The sequence below is a fragment of the Thunnus thynnus genome, chromosome 8, assembly GCF_963924715.1.
Source record: "Thunnus thynnus chromosome 8, fThuThy2.1, whole genome shotgun sequence".
Lineage (NCBI taxonomy): Eukaryota > Metazoa > Chordata > Actinopteri > Scombriformes > Scombridae > Thunnus > Thunnus thynnus.
In genome coordinates, this window is record NC_089524.1 from 31,900,819 (window position 1) to 31,915,005 (window position 14,187).

At 38.2% G+C, this 14,187-nt stretch overlaps 1 long non-coding RNA gene across 1 annotated transcript in view; it reads right to left on the reverse strand.

Moving 5' to 3' along the window:
• Positions 1 to 14,187, reverse strand: part of LOC137188334 (uncharacterized) — a 190,655-nt gene that overhangs the window by 18,591 nt on the left and 157,877 nt on the right. The gene's annotated exons all lie outside the window — the stretch shown is intronic.

A 14,187-nucleotide genomic window follows, 5' to 3' on the forward strand; every position in this document is an offset into this window, starting at 1 on the left:
ATGTTGGTGAGAAGAGGCTCAAAGTGCTTGCATGAGTGATGTAACTCTTCCTCAGACTCCTCCAGCTACCTGTGTTAGCCTACCTAACATAAAAACATACCATTGATTTGACAGCTAGCTAGCAAGCATTAGCTAACGTTTGTTGATATTAATGTTACAAACATTAGGCTATAATACTCGTTAGGCATGTAACACTCCTTATGCCACTGGATCAGCTAAGTCAACGTTGTAGTAATATAGAAGCAATGTGTAACATTATATGTTGAGTTTCTTGTCTTTTTCGTTCACTAATTTATCAAATTTTCTTACCTCAGCTCAGTCAAGCATCTTTTCTCAGAAGTTAGTTAGTATCATCATAAATAGCCCAGTTTTCCAGCGGTTCATACCAGGCTTGAAAATGAATACACCACTGCTTGTGTGCGCAACATTTCACTTGATGTTGCCCAATAAGAATTCAGAATCTCAACAAAAGACACTGGTGTCTAAAGACGATATTAACAGGAAAGAGGCAGACGAGAAAACAGTGAAATCAGCTGGGGCAGTGTGGGCGGGGCATCAAAGTCACCATGGCCTCAGGGCATATCATTTTTTGATGGGCATAAGGCCAAACTGAGGGGGCACGGCAGCCATGGCCGTCATGGCCCCCTTGAAATTTCTGCCCTGGTCTCTACATTAAACAGACTCACACATATACAGTACATTAAAGTGTTGACCACCTCTGCTGCTCACACTTGTATTTAAAAGACATAACAAGGTGTGCAGTGTGTGTGAGTGAAAGTGTGTCAATTACTGTCAGCAGGTGTTAACAGATAAGTGACGGGCACTGTGCCACCTGGGTCATTTAGCTGCTACCTTGAGATGACATGACATACAGTACATTCATCAGCCACCTCGTGAGTGACACACACACACACACACACACACATACACACAAACTGATAGTTAGGTAGCAGGACATAGATATACACACTACACACTGCTTTCTGTTTACCCACACACACTGTATCCTGTGTGTGTGTGTGTATCAGAATGAGATACAGGAGTGTGTTGAAGGCAGTGTGGCTTAAGGACATGACAACACATAGAGGTGTAACTCAACATACTCAAGGGAACATAGGAAAACATACAAAACTGTACTCTATATGTGTATGTGTGTGTGTGTGTGTGTATGTGTGTGCGTGTCAGAGTTGATATTCAGCTGTTCTGATTCCAGCTTCTCTCAGGACCTTTCTGTCAACAGCACTGAAGCAATGAAGAGCTGTGGGGTGGAAACTGTCAGAGACACATCCTTGAACAGAGCTGTCCCACCTTCACTCCTGTACATCACATGGAATTTCAAATGGACTCAGACAGCGCTGACCTCTCCAATACTGACACCTCAATCCTTCCCCAGCACAGCTTTGCTATCTACAGTATACAAGCCAGCGACAAACACACACCTTATATCTGACATAAAGCTTTTTTTTTCCTTTTTTATACCAATGTGCAATCACGACATAGATGGTGATTTTCAACCTTTGCTTTGTTTATTATTGAAACAACATTACTTTACTGATTGATTGACAGCGAAATTCATCAGTAAAAATATGATAATCAATTAACTGAAAGTCCTTTATCAAGCAAAACTGCCAAACATTCTCTGGTTCCAGCTTCTAATGTGAAATTTCACTTCTTTTCTCTGTTCTACATTATTGGAAAATAAATCGTTTTAGCCTGTTGGTCAGACAAAACAGGGAATGGAACATTTTCTTGGGCTCTGGGATATTGTGATCAGCACTATTTTCTCATTTTATAAACTAAATGATAAACAGATTATCATGATTCTCAAGTAGTGTCCACAACCTTTATTTACCTTCCTCTAAAACAGCCTTATTTAAGAGACAGGCCTTTATTCCCAGTGCCCCCTGTTGTATAAGCATATTTAAGTATGCATATAGTTATATCTCCTCTCTGTTTTCTCGCCTCCTGCTGTTTAATTTGTTATTACTGCTGTTTGCTGTTAATGTAAACACAACACCTCCTGTTTTTTACCCGTTGTCTTGATAAATTCAGCATAATATAAATTTCCACAGCACTGATTCTACATGCATCAGTGGTCAGTTTCTCTTCTCTAAAGGGATACTGTTTCCATTCAATAATCAGCTCCACTTGCTACTATTATGCTGTTTCTCCGTCATTAAGTTACCATTGATCAAACTCAACATTTTCTTGCACTGATGTTTCACATTAAGGGCCCTATTTTAACAATCTAAAGCGCACAGTCTGAAGCGCATGGTCTGAAGTGCATTTAGGGTGAGTCCAAATCCACTTCTGCTATTTTAACGGCGGAAAAAATAGTCAGAGCACCAGGCGCATGGTTCAAAGAGGTTCTCCATAGTCTCCTAATTAATCATGGGTGTGTTTTCGGCATAACATGCAATAAACCAATCAGAGTGTCATCTCTCATTCCCTTTAAAAGCCAGGTGTGCTTGCACCTTGGCGGATTACTGTTATAATGGCCAAGGCCATTTGCCAAGTAGTAAGAAGGAGTGCTTCTCTGCAGAGAAAACGGATCTGCTCATGCGCAAAGTGAAAGCGTACGATCCATAACGAGCACACTGGCCCTTGCTGCTCCTGAAAGCTCCCGTGGCCCCAGACCACCAGTTTAACATCCTGTTCATTAATTTGTTGCAAATGTATTTTTGTTTGATTTTTGAAAAGGTTTATTTTTTAATTACAGCTTTGGTTTCTTTAAAATCATTTTGTTCAGTAATAGAGTAACAAGTCAAATCAGCAGGGTTTTAATTGCTGAAAGTATGGAAAGCTGATCACTGTACTCTCAAAATGTCAAAGAATATTTGTTAAATATTGTTAAAAAATTAAATCATTAATTTTAATCATGTAAAGAATCATCAACACAGTTGTCAGGACTTGGTGAGCTCTCCAAGGTGCTGATCCTGCTCCTTCTTAAGTTTAATCATTGTTTTGACCTTATTTATTTCCTTATGTGTTCCTCATGTCCTCATGTATTAATGTAGCAGGAAAGTCGATCTGTGCCTGATCTGTTGTTGTCCATCTGCCACGATTTGGTCAAATAAGACAATTTCATCCGTCATTACTGTGATTAGTTAATTCTGATAAATATTATGACTAACCATTATGACGTATTTTTAAAAATATGTTAATGTACACAATAATAATCTTTCGCACTGTAATCCTTTTATTTGTAATCTTTTGAACATCTGTGTGCTGCTGAACGTCCTTGTGTGTGTAATAAGCAGGGTTTATGTTGTGCACCTGCCTCTGTAGGCGCATATTACTATAATGATAATGCGCCCTTAAAATAACAGTGAAACACTGAGCCATTGACTTCAGACCAGGTTTTTGTTGGTCAATCGTGCAATCTCTCTTTGCTGCCTCAAAACAGCAATGTGCCTACAATGTGTCTGACTGCACCTCATCTTAAGACCAACATGCCCATGGGCGCTCAGATTGGCGCAAGTGCATTTGCTATTTAAACAACGTGGGTGCTGGACGGGAAAATGAGAACTGCGTCGGTCTTGAACTAGCAAAGACACTTGCATCATGCTTGGTGCTGCTTTGCGCCGGGTGTAAGATAGGGTCCTCAAAGTGCAGGTGATGTCAGGATGGGGCTAGAAAAGACTATAATAGCCCCACCAAGAATTAATCCACCAAGCGATTACCACATATTGGAATCCATTCTTAGTTGCTTTATTTAGCAACTGTTTCTCCCACTCTCCAGTTGATCTGGTTTGTATTTTTTTTTAAATTTAATTTATGGTGATGTAATTTTTGACTTCAGGATTTTATTGTTTAGTTTTATGTTGTATGTCTTGTTTTTGTCTTTTAATATCTTGGGACAAGGTTGGAAATAAGTGTTTTCACTTCAAAATGCTATCCTTTGGATTTTTCTTTTATGTTTGTAAGGCATAAATGAATCACATCATACATATCAAGTGAATTGCTATTCAGTTTGCTTTGGCATGGTAACAGTGTGATTAAAATTCAGTGTCTCATCATCAAATAACCTCATCAAGAGGAACTAAAAAACTAGTGAAAATGGGAAAGTGATGGCAGGCAGAGAAAGAGATTAAGAGCAGCAGTGGGAGACCACCTGTGACAGGCTACTGTAGATCCTCCGGTGCTGCAATCTCCACAACCAGCAATGGAGCATCCGCTGTATGGCCAGGACTTCTGGCTGGAATGTTTTGTTTCTTAAGATCTTTTGGTAGGCATTTCCTGCAGTACCCTCTTCCTCTAGATTTGAACAGTGTTGTTTAATTATTGTGTCAGTTTTCTGTGTTTTCCAAAGTTGACTGTTTACTGCATCTGCCTGCACTTCCACTCCTATCAGAGTGCTGAATGTTTTTTTAACAAAAACATAAAAACAGATTTTTGGACCATCAGAATTATTTGTAGTAGGCATGTTATACTTGAAATTAGCTTCCAAATACCACATGTTTTTGTGTATTTACAACAAATTCTGCAGCCCTTCCTATAAATAATTAAGCCTGCAACTACACACAGCAATAAATCTTCCTTTGAGCCTTCCAGCAGCTCAAAGGGCATAACTTTGCAGGAAGTGTTGAGTTTTAATGACAGTCACTTAACAGCACTAGGAAACAGTAAAAGCCATTAATTGGAATGTATTAGTGAATGAAAACAGTACATGTATAAATAAGTGAGACTCAAGAGCAGAGGCTAAATTTGTCATGTGTGCAATTAGAGAAGGCTGCTGGAAAATTCACATTTCCTCAATACTCTAAGAATATTTCAACTTACTTCCAACAGTAATCAAGTGGGTTGAAGACTTTTCTAGGAAGCATCTTGAAACAAGAAGGAATAAGGAACTGGCTGTACTGGGAAAATAAAAATTGATTTTAGAAAGTTTTACAAGTTGAAATATTATTAGTGAAGTGGCAGATTTTTACCTCATTTGGAGAAAATAAAAACCCGTTACAGACCAAAGTGACTGCAGGAAATGTCATGAGACTATCCTATACCAGACGAGAAGCAAGATATGGAGTGGATCACAGTGTACTGCAGAGTTTGCAGAGACTTCCAACCTCAGCTCTGTCTCCTGCCACCATGGAACTACTTAATACACAATCTCTCACCAATAAATCCCTCCTCATAAATGACCACATCTTGGACAAGTTGGCTATAGTTACATGGAAAAAGCATGCAGCTCTGCCTGTGGTGGTGATTTAGCTATCATACACCAGGCTGAACTGAAACTGTCTTGCCAACGCCTGATCTTTCTTCTCTTGAATGCCTTGCTCTAAAATGTAAATCTCCGTACTCCATGACGGTGCTTCTCATCTGCAACCCCCCCAAACCAAACTCATCTTTCCTCCCTGAGATACAGAACATTCAGAACAGCACTGCCAGGATTCTCATGAGAGAGTGAAAACACGAACATATAACACCAATTTTGTTTTCATTGCACTGGCTCCCTGTCTCCTTCAGGATCAACTACAAAGTCCTGCTACTCACATACAAATCCAACAATGGACATGCAACTTTCTACCTACAGGAGCTGATCATACCACAAACCCCCACCCGCACCCACATAGCTGTGTACACATATATATATATATATATATATATATATATATATATATATATATATACACACATACACACACACATAGATAGACAGACAGACAGACAGACAGACAGACAGACAGACAGACAGACAGATAGATAGATAGATAGATAGATAGATAGATAGATAGATAGATAGATAGATAGATAGATAGATAGATAGATAGATAGATAGATAGATAGATAGATAGACAGACAGATTGTAGACAAAATATTATTGGTGCTGGTCTTTAATAGCCCACATAAGTCAAAATCAGGTAAAAATAAGTTTGAAGAGGCAGTTTCAAAGATACAAACTCAGCGGGCTAAGCTCCTCAGGCAGGTCGGTTTCAAGTCTAAAAACACACTGTTGGGTTCATTCATAAAACATAGTAATGATTACATAATCTGCTGCTCATCAGTTTAAACTGACCCATAAATTCACTTTGATTGCACTGATCTCTCAAAGTCATTGCTGTACTGATGACAGCCATTGGCTTATAATGATATTTTCATTTTAACATGCAGAGGCTGATTGCAAAACATCTGCACACGTGTGGCCAGTCAAGATAAGTGAAAGAAAACCAGTATTATATTGCATATGAAGGGTTTTGTCTGCACAATTTTAATTTTAAAGTAGTGAAATGAAAATTTCATGTGTCACTAAGAAATTTTTCATATTTTATAAATATTGAATATGTATGTATGTATATGTATATAATAAAATATTCAATATTTAAATGTATCAAACTGCTGAGATGGTCACAGACCCCATTGTCCAATTACACATGGTCATTGATATGTGTGGTAGGGTTACTGCTCCTTTATTTTCATGTCCTCTTCTTTATTTTTGTGTCTTTATCAACTGGTGAGGATGCTGACCTTTAGCTGTAAGCTTTAGCCTCAGTCTTTTTCATGTGTACAGCATGTAGCCATCAAATTCATTTTTAGACCCTTTTGCAGGTTTATTACTTTCATATGAGTCAGATGGAGACATTAAAAAGTCAGCCAGAGATATAATAATCACCTGACTGCAGTTTTCCTCACCACTGCAGACCTATAGCTTCTTTCAGCTCATTATTTTGGCTGTTTTCCTGCCTGTAACTTTACAGTTTTAACTCAGTTTCACTGCTGTTGACTTCATTTCCAGCAGCAGGCAGCTGTTTTAAGTGAAAAAATAGTGATAAACCCACAGTACAACTACCTGTTCACCACCAAAACAGCATACAGACAAAGTTATAGACTAACTGGTGAAAACAGTGGAGCATTTAGCAGCTAGAAAGAGACAGATATTTGTGGGAGCTGGTGGAGACCAAAACAGACTTCACTGATCATGTGGCCAAAAACATGAGTGGGAAAATTACTGCTGGATGTGTAAATACTCAACTGTATGTTAAAATGTTATAATATATCAATGTGTTCACACACTCTTTGCCACTGCCCCCATATTGACACAAAATCTGATATTGCCAGTTACAAAAACAGTTATTCCATTTTCATGGTACCCAAACTAACAAGAAGACCTTCATCGTAATGTATAGTGTAGTTTGTAGCCTTGTCAGCATTCATTCTTTTTATGGTAACATTTTATTAGTTTAATAATGTTGCAGCCCCTAACGTTGAAATCCCTGTACAGGTAATTAAAATGATCATGAAGGGAAATAGAGTATTGACAGTGAATCTATACCAGACTTCATTCATCTCACTTTTTTTAGAGACAAAAGCCAAACACACTTTCTCGTAGCCTTCTCTTACTGTTATTGATTAGTGTCATATAATATGCAACATGTCCTGTCCTTCACAAACTCAGCAGAAAACCCAAATCAACGTCATCAATTGGAATGCGCAGCTGAGGCCCATTACAGCTTGATTGACAGGATGCTGATGGTTGCCAAACATAATGAGTAACTGATGGCGAGGTGAGTGGATATGTAGAAGCAAGAGAGAACAATTTACACAGGTGCTCAGCCTTTCTCATACACTCACATCTGTGGGTTGCCACAGCAACTATGTGTACAAAACTATAACATCTGGCAGAATAGGCCCTGATCTACCTCCAGGTCATGCAAAGACTCTGTCACACAATAAGACAAACTGGCAAGAAAGGATGCATTTTGTATTTTTCTCTGTGGTGATGTATGAATTGGGCATTTATATCACAATGTACAAGTAGGAGGAGTGTGAAAATAGATAAATATGCATTACTAATATGATTAAACAAGACTTAAAGTTGCTAGAATGGTAATTAAGTCAGAGTACAAGCAGAGAGTGCATTGTAAAGTTGTAATCTTTTTGGAGTGGCACAAGACTAAACTCAAAGCAGTATTATTTCCAGAGCTTCAGGGACCCCAAAAGTCTCCAGTTTGTGGCAATTACTTGGTGGTAATTTGAACTGTATATTTGTATGGCAATATTAAAACACAATGCATAATATAATCTGAAAAGGGCTTTAAGGCAAACAATGTCTTGTAGAGGCCCCCCTGTTAACTACTATGTTAGCCTTGATATTATATATGAAAAAATGTTTGAACTTCTGGGTGTGATGAAATGACACAACTGCTCCTCAGTGCAATATCTCGCCAGGAAAAATACATAATAATGCAACCACTGTTTCTGTCACCATCTTTGTCATTAGAGCAAAGCATAGGGCTCTGGAGACCAAACAGTTCTTATTGAAACTAAAGCTACATGTATTTGTGAGAATTATTTAATTAAAAAGTTTTGAGGTTTTGCAAAAACAGATATTTGTTCAAGTTCTACATAGTTGCAAACATCTCATTTAATCATGACAGTTTGCACCTGTGGCCAACTGTTCAATTATTCCTAGTCGATCACCCACAGTGGGATAATTTACCACATGTGCCATCTGTTCCACTGCAACACAATTCAATGCATTTTATTTGGAAGCTTTACAAATATGGCTTTTTTTTAAATTGTGTGAGCAAATATAAAGAGCTACAAGGTGAAGTAGTAATCTGAATGTCACAAAGGTCATTTGAGCTGCTGTGTGTAGTAAATTACTCAAGTCAAGTCATGTCAATTTTTATTTTTTATAGCCCAATATCACAAATTCCAAATTTGCCTCAGGGGGCTTTATAGTATGTACAGCATGCAGATTTTTTTGTTTCTTGTGTTTATGTGGTTACAGTGTGTATGTATGACTGTATGTATGGTAGACCCCAGTAAGAATAGCCAATGCTTATGCTGGTGCTAATGGGGATCCTTTAAAGAAAGACAGAGAAAATACATCATCCTCTATCCTTAGACCCTTGATCTGAATAAGGAAAATCCCCCTTAAGAGACAATAAGCCAGATGAAGGACCCCTCCCAGGACAGACAGACATGCAATAGCGTTGTGTGTACAGAATAGACCAGATATTAAAATGACAGGAATACGGCACGGACAAACAGGATGACAAAATTATAGATGGGTTGATAACATCCAACCTCCAGGTGCCACCAAAAACAGATAGGACCTAAGCCGCGTGAATTCCAAGTAATAATGAATTCTAACTGCTTTCAAACAGATACATTAGTATAATAACTTTCCAAATAGTTCCCTCAATGTGGAGGCTGACAGCCTCAAACCACTGCACTGTATAACTGAGTCGTCCACAGGAGGTCAACTTTGTATTTTGTTGTAATCCGAGTCCAATATTCTAACTGCCTAGTTTAGTCTCATATAATCCTACTGAGTGTGAATACATACTGGCTGTTATCAAAGGCTCTTATTGGCTCTTATCTGTTGGGTGTTCAAAGCAACGACCTGGGATGGAGGACAACTGGCAGAATTTGGTTGCAGAATGAGACACTGTGGCTTATGGTGAATGTAGTCTTAATTCTAAGAAACGCACAATACTACGGGTGGCACCTTTAAGTTTTAATGTGAAGAAATTTTTCAAAATAAATGGCTTGTGGTTTCACAAATTCAGTCAAGTCAGTCAGTGATCAATGCAAAATGTGAAAATTTTATTCTAAAAATGGACTAAGAGGCTATGTAAAGGATTCTAAGTTATCTAGTTTAGTTTTTATTTTATTCTCTTGATCTCAAAAGTCCAGCTATTCAGCATGTATAATATAAAATATTACATAGCCTAATATATAATGTATCAAGATGACCCCAGCTACTTTCTCCATTATGCCATGTTTTTGGCCATCACCTTTTTCATCATTCTTGCACTACAGCACACAGATCTCCTCTGATTAACATATTTAATCAGAAACTTGCAAGGCTTATGTGTAATAGTAATTGTTTGAAACATCAGTCGCCCATTTCTCCACACTAAGGTTAAATTATTAAACAAAATTAGAATTATGGGTCCACAATCAAAAGTTTCACAATTCCCAATGAAATGACATAAAAGCTCTTTTGTGAGTTGTGCTGCTTCAAGGTTATAACCTTGTTGGTTTGATTCTCATCAACAGCATTTTCATCAACACAAAGGCAAACTAATATATTATGATCATAATACAGACTGTTATAATGATGACACTTGCTTTTTGGAGAGCCTGTCTGGACTACTGCTAAATTTTCATACCCAGATGTACGCTTTAATTACACACCAGAAGTACAGGATGCATGCTTCAGTGAAGCAAGCATCCTGCTATGTTTGACAATGACATCTGCAGTCGAATTTTAAATTCAGCAAGATCCAAGCAAATCAAGAGCTACGTTGTGTTGTCACATATGTTGTTAAGATGAGAATCATTATGTGGCACTTTAAACGTAATCCTGTCTGAACAGAGCTTTTGCCTAGTGACACCTGTCCTTAAGGGATAAAAGAATATTGTTGAATGTAAGTCGAATGTTCAAATTGAGCTTCGGACTGCAGAGATTTTATGGAGTAAAAATAAATAAATAAATAAATAAGTATTTTAAATGACTAGTTATACAATTTAGAAGGGCTTGGTAGACAGATTCCTCAACATAAAATTTAAAAAAAAAACTATTTTAATCCAGAACTTCCCTTTCCTAGAGATCAGTAAGTAATCTCTTGGAGGAGGACATAACGTTACTAAACTTCCTCACTCACTGCTGGCATCATTGCCACACACACACACACACACACACACTCCTTTGTAGTGTGTGTGTGTGTGTGTATGTCTATGCACTTGTAAATGTGTACCTCATTGGATCCGGCAGAAGCACCACAATAATGAAGTTTCCATATTTTTAAAGACCTTTTAATAGTTTTTGTATGCGCGTCACAAGTCCCTCCAGCAAAATATGGATCTGTTTCCAGCTTCTGTCAAACGTTGGAGGGAGAATTCACGTTTACAGCTAATCTAATAGTCTCCTGCTCTGGCATCTGTATAGAGCTCCAGTCTATTTGTCCTTGGCTCTGACTTATCTCTGGCGCTTTTGTTGCATCTCACTTCAATATTCTTCACCCGGGGCTAAACCACTTTTAGGCATATTAATAGTTGACCCTGAAACTTCCTTGGGAGTCAAAGTAAACAGGCTTTGACCACACTCATAGCTGATCTGCACTAACAGCAATGGGACAGCAAGGTAGGACACAGCCGATACATGAAAGGTAAAACTAAGGAAAGGAAAGGTTCAGTGACTGCTCCGTGATATCCTTTCTATATTGTTTAAAGCAGGAAAAGTAACAAAAATTACACTCTGGTCCTCAGTTACAGCAATTACGACAAATCACAATAAACACAATTAAGCAAAATAGCAAAACAAAAACTTATTATGATATTAAGGGGATGCATCATGCACATTTCCAGGTCTATCTAATCTATCTATCTATCTATCTATCTATCTATCTATCTATCTATCTATCTATCTAATCTAGGGCTCTACTGGAATATCTTTGCATGATTTATAGTTCAAAAAAGCTCCTTATTTATCTTATATTGGCCCTTTTACACAGTCCCTCAGTTCAGCCTCTGTCTGAAACAGGCTGTTTTAGCACCTGTCTCTTTAAGACCTCCCTCCTAATGAGCCCACTCTATTGTAATTGGTTAGCTTCCGAAAGCTATGTCTTGGATGACTTCTGGCAGCTCGAGAGGCTACATAAACAAACAGTCGTAAGAAAAAATGGGGAAAATATCATAATCAAATAAATCAACCACAATTTAGAATATCAAGCACAATTTTGTGTGTGTGTGTGTATGTGTAGATTCTTACATTGTATGAGTGAAAATCACTGAAAGAACTAAGGACAGTGAAAGGGCTTTTGAACAGCTGGTCAGTGCTTTTGTAGAACAGAGGGCAATGAAAGTGCTTTTATAGAACAGAGTGCAGCTATGGGAATTTTCAGACTGGATAAAGGGGGATAAAAGTCATTTTGTGGGACTGGACACTTGCTCACAAGGAACTGATGATGCCGATATACACAAAAGGTTCTGTGCACACACATACAGGTTTTGGTAACGGGTTTTATGTGTTGCCTAGCATTTTAAGGGATCATCTGGTCTTTGAATATGCTGCTCAGCCAAGTACCACTGGACCTCCACCATGGCATCTCCACTGGTATTCTGAGATATCTCGTTTTTTTTTTGTTTGTTTTGTTTTTTCTTTTCAGAACAGTATTTTGTGTTTGTGTGTGGTTTTTTTTTTTTTGCACAGAGGGCAGACTGTTCTACTCTGGCCAAAACCAGCTTTACATGCGGCTGGTGCTTATGTCTGTGGAGGAAAGGTGGGCAGTTTTGAACAAGTGCCACAACCAGCAAGGCACTGGCAACCATAGTGGTGTCACCAGAGACTGTGTGGTGGCTGGGTACTAATGGCACACCACCATGGAGGATGTGACTGATTGGGTAAGGCTAGGGTTGACATCTGGACCACAGAACTTCCAACTCTACATTTATTCTGAGAAAATTAAACTAGTATGTTAGGCCATCTGTCACATAAACTATCTTTTAACGTACATTGACTTCTGTTTCTGCTCAAGTGCTGTCACCCATGCCAGTTTAATTATCCTTTAAACAGTGGCACCGGTGCTACATTCCATTAAGGTAGTGTTGATCACCAATGTCCACTAAAAGTACACAATGTTGTTTTAAATGTGTCATTGTGAGTGTATAATTTATAGGTTTTAATAGAGCTACGAGTTAGTACACTGATGTACACAGGTGATTAACTATTGACATGTATATTCACAGGTGAAAGAAAATTGGAGTGTGGTTGGGATGGACCTAATTGGGCCATTAAAAGAGACAGCAAGAAAAAAACAGTATATACTGACAATGACTGATTTGTTCAGCAAGTTTGTTGTTGCTGAAGCTCTACAGTCAAAGTCAGCTATGGAGGTTTCAGCAGCAATTACTGCAAAGTTTGATATGGTTGGCATTGTCAGCAAAGTCAGGGAGGGAGTTTGTGAATGAGGTATGAGAAATACAGTATGGGATAAACTATGATCATTTTCATAGCTGCAGGTCATGCATGTATTATTTTTTTATTCAGTTGGTACTAATACACATTGTTGTATTGCTCTTGTATACATATTGACAGCTCAACATAGAGATTTTTGCACTGTTAAATATAACATCCCGGAACCAATGGCCAGGTAAACGTGGACGCATGTTTTTTTCATGGATGTTACAAAGACATTACATAGTACATGTGTATAATATGTACAAAAATCTGCAATTACACATTGTAAATGTACAGGACAAATGTACTAATAAAAACGTGCTCTCCGATGGTACGTCAATGAGCACCACAATGACTGGGATGTTCACCTGCAAGCCATGGTGTACAGCATAAATACTGCCAAGCAGGTGTGGTTTTTAACCTTCATGGTCATAACAAAAACACTACTGCTGGATCCAGCAGTTTGTTTCCTTTTCATCTTGAGCAATGTCACATTGTTTTTAGCTGTGAAGTTTTAATGGGTAGAGCTCCATGAAGAACACCCCACCCCTCACCTCCTTCCTGAGGTTCTGAATGCCTGTCCCATGGGCGACCAGTTTGAAGTTTGACGGTGAGGATGAAGAATATAACAGATCTAGATGAAAAGGTTTTGAGGTACAGGTCATATAGGGAAGATACCATGTTGTGTGTATGTGTTTCATGGTACTTACTTTATTTTGGTTGGTAGGTTCTTGGTAACATAGAAAGAGCCCAGGCGGCAAAAACAAAACAAAAACAAACAAAAAAAAAAAAAAAAACTTTTGCAGCATGCAAAAGGAAGCGCTACAAAGCAGCATACATTAACACAGGAGGTGAAATTCTCCTGTCCTCTGATCGGAAGAGGCAGAGGCTGGGACAGGGCCTGAAATCCATACATCAAGGTCCTTTCAAATCATAAATATGTCTGACAAAGGAGTGGCCACCATACAGAAGGACAGTGGGACCTTACAGAAAAAAGAATGTGAATCACCTGAGGCCATAGTACAGGCAGAAACGTAAGTGTCACTTCAGTGTTTTCTTATTAAACAGTGTTGATTTTGATTCCAGAATAGCCGCTGCACTGTAGGTGTAGCCATTGTATTTACTACTGAATGGTAAATGTCCAGAAAGTCAACATAAGATGTCTATTATGTGTGACAACAATATTAACACAATTATTATAAATACACATTGTCTGTATAACTTCACAACTGAATATCTGAATCCAAAATAATGACTGTATTTTTGGGATTCAT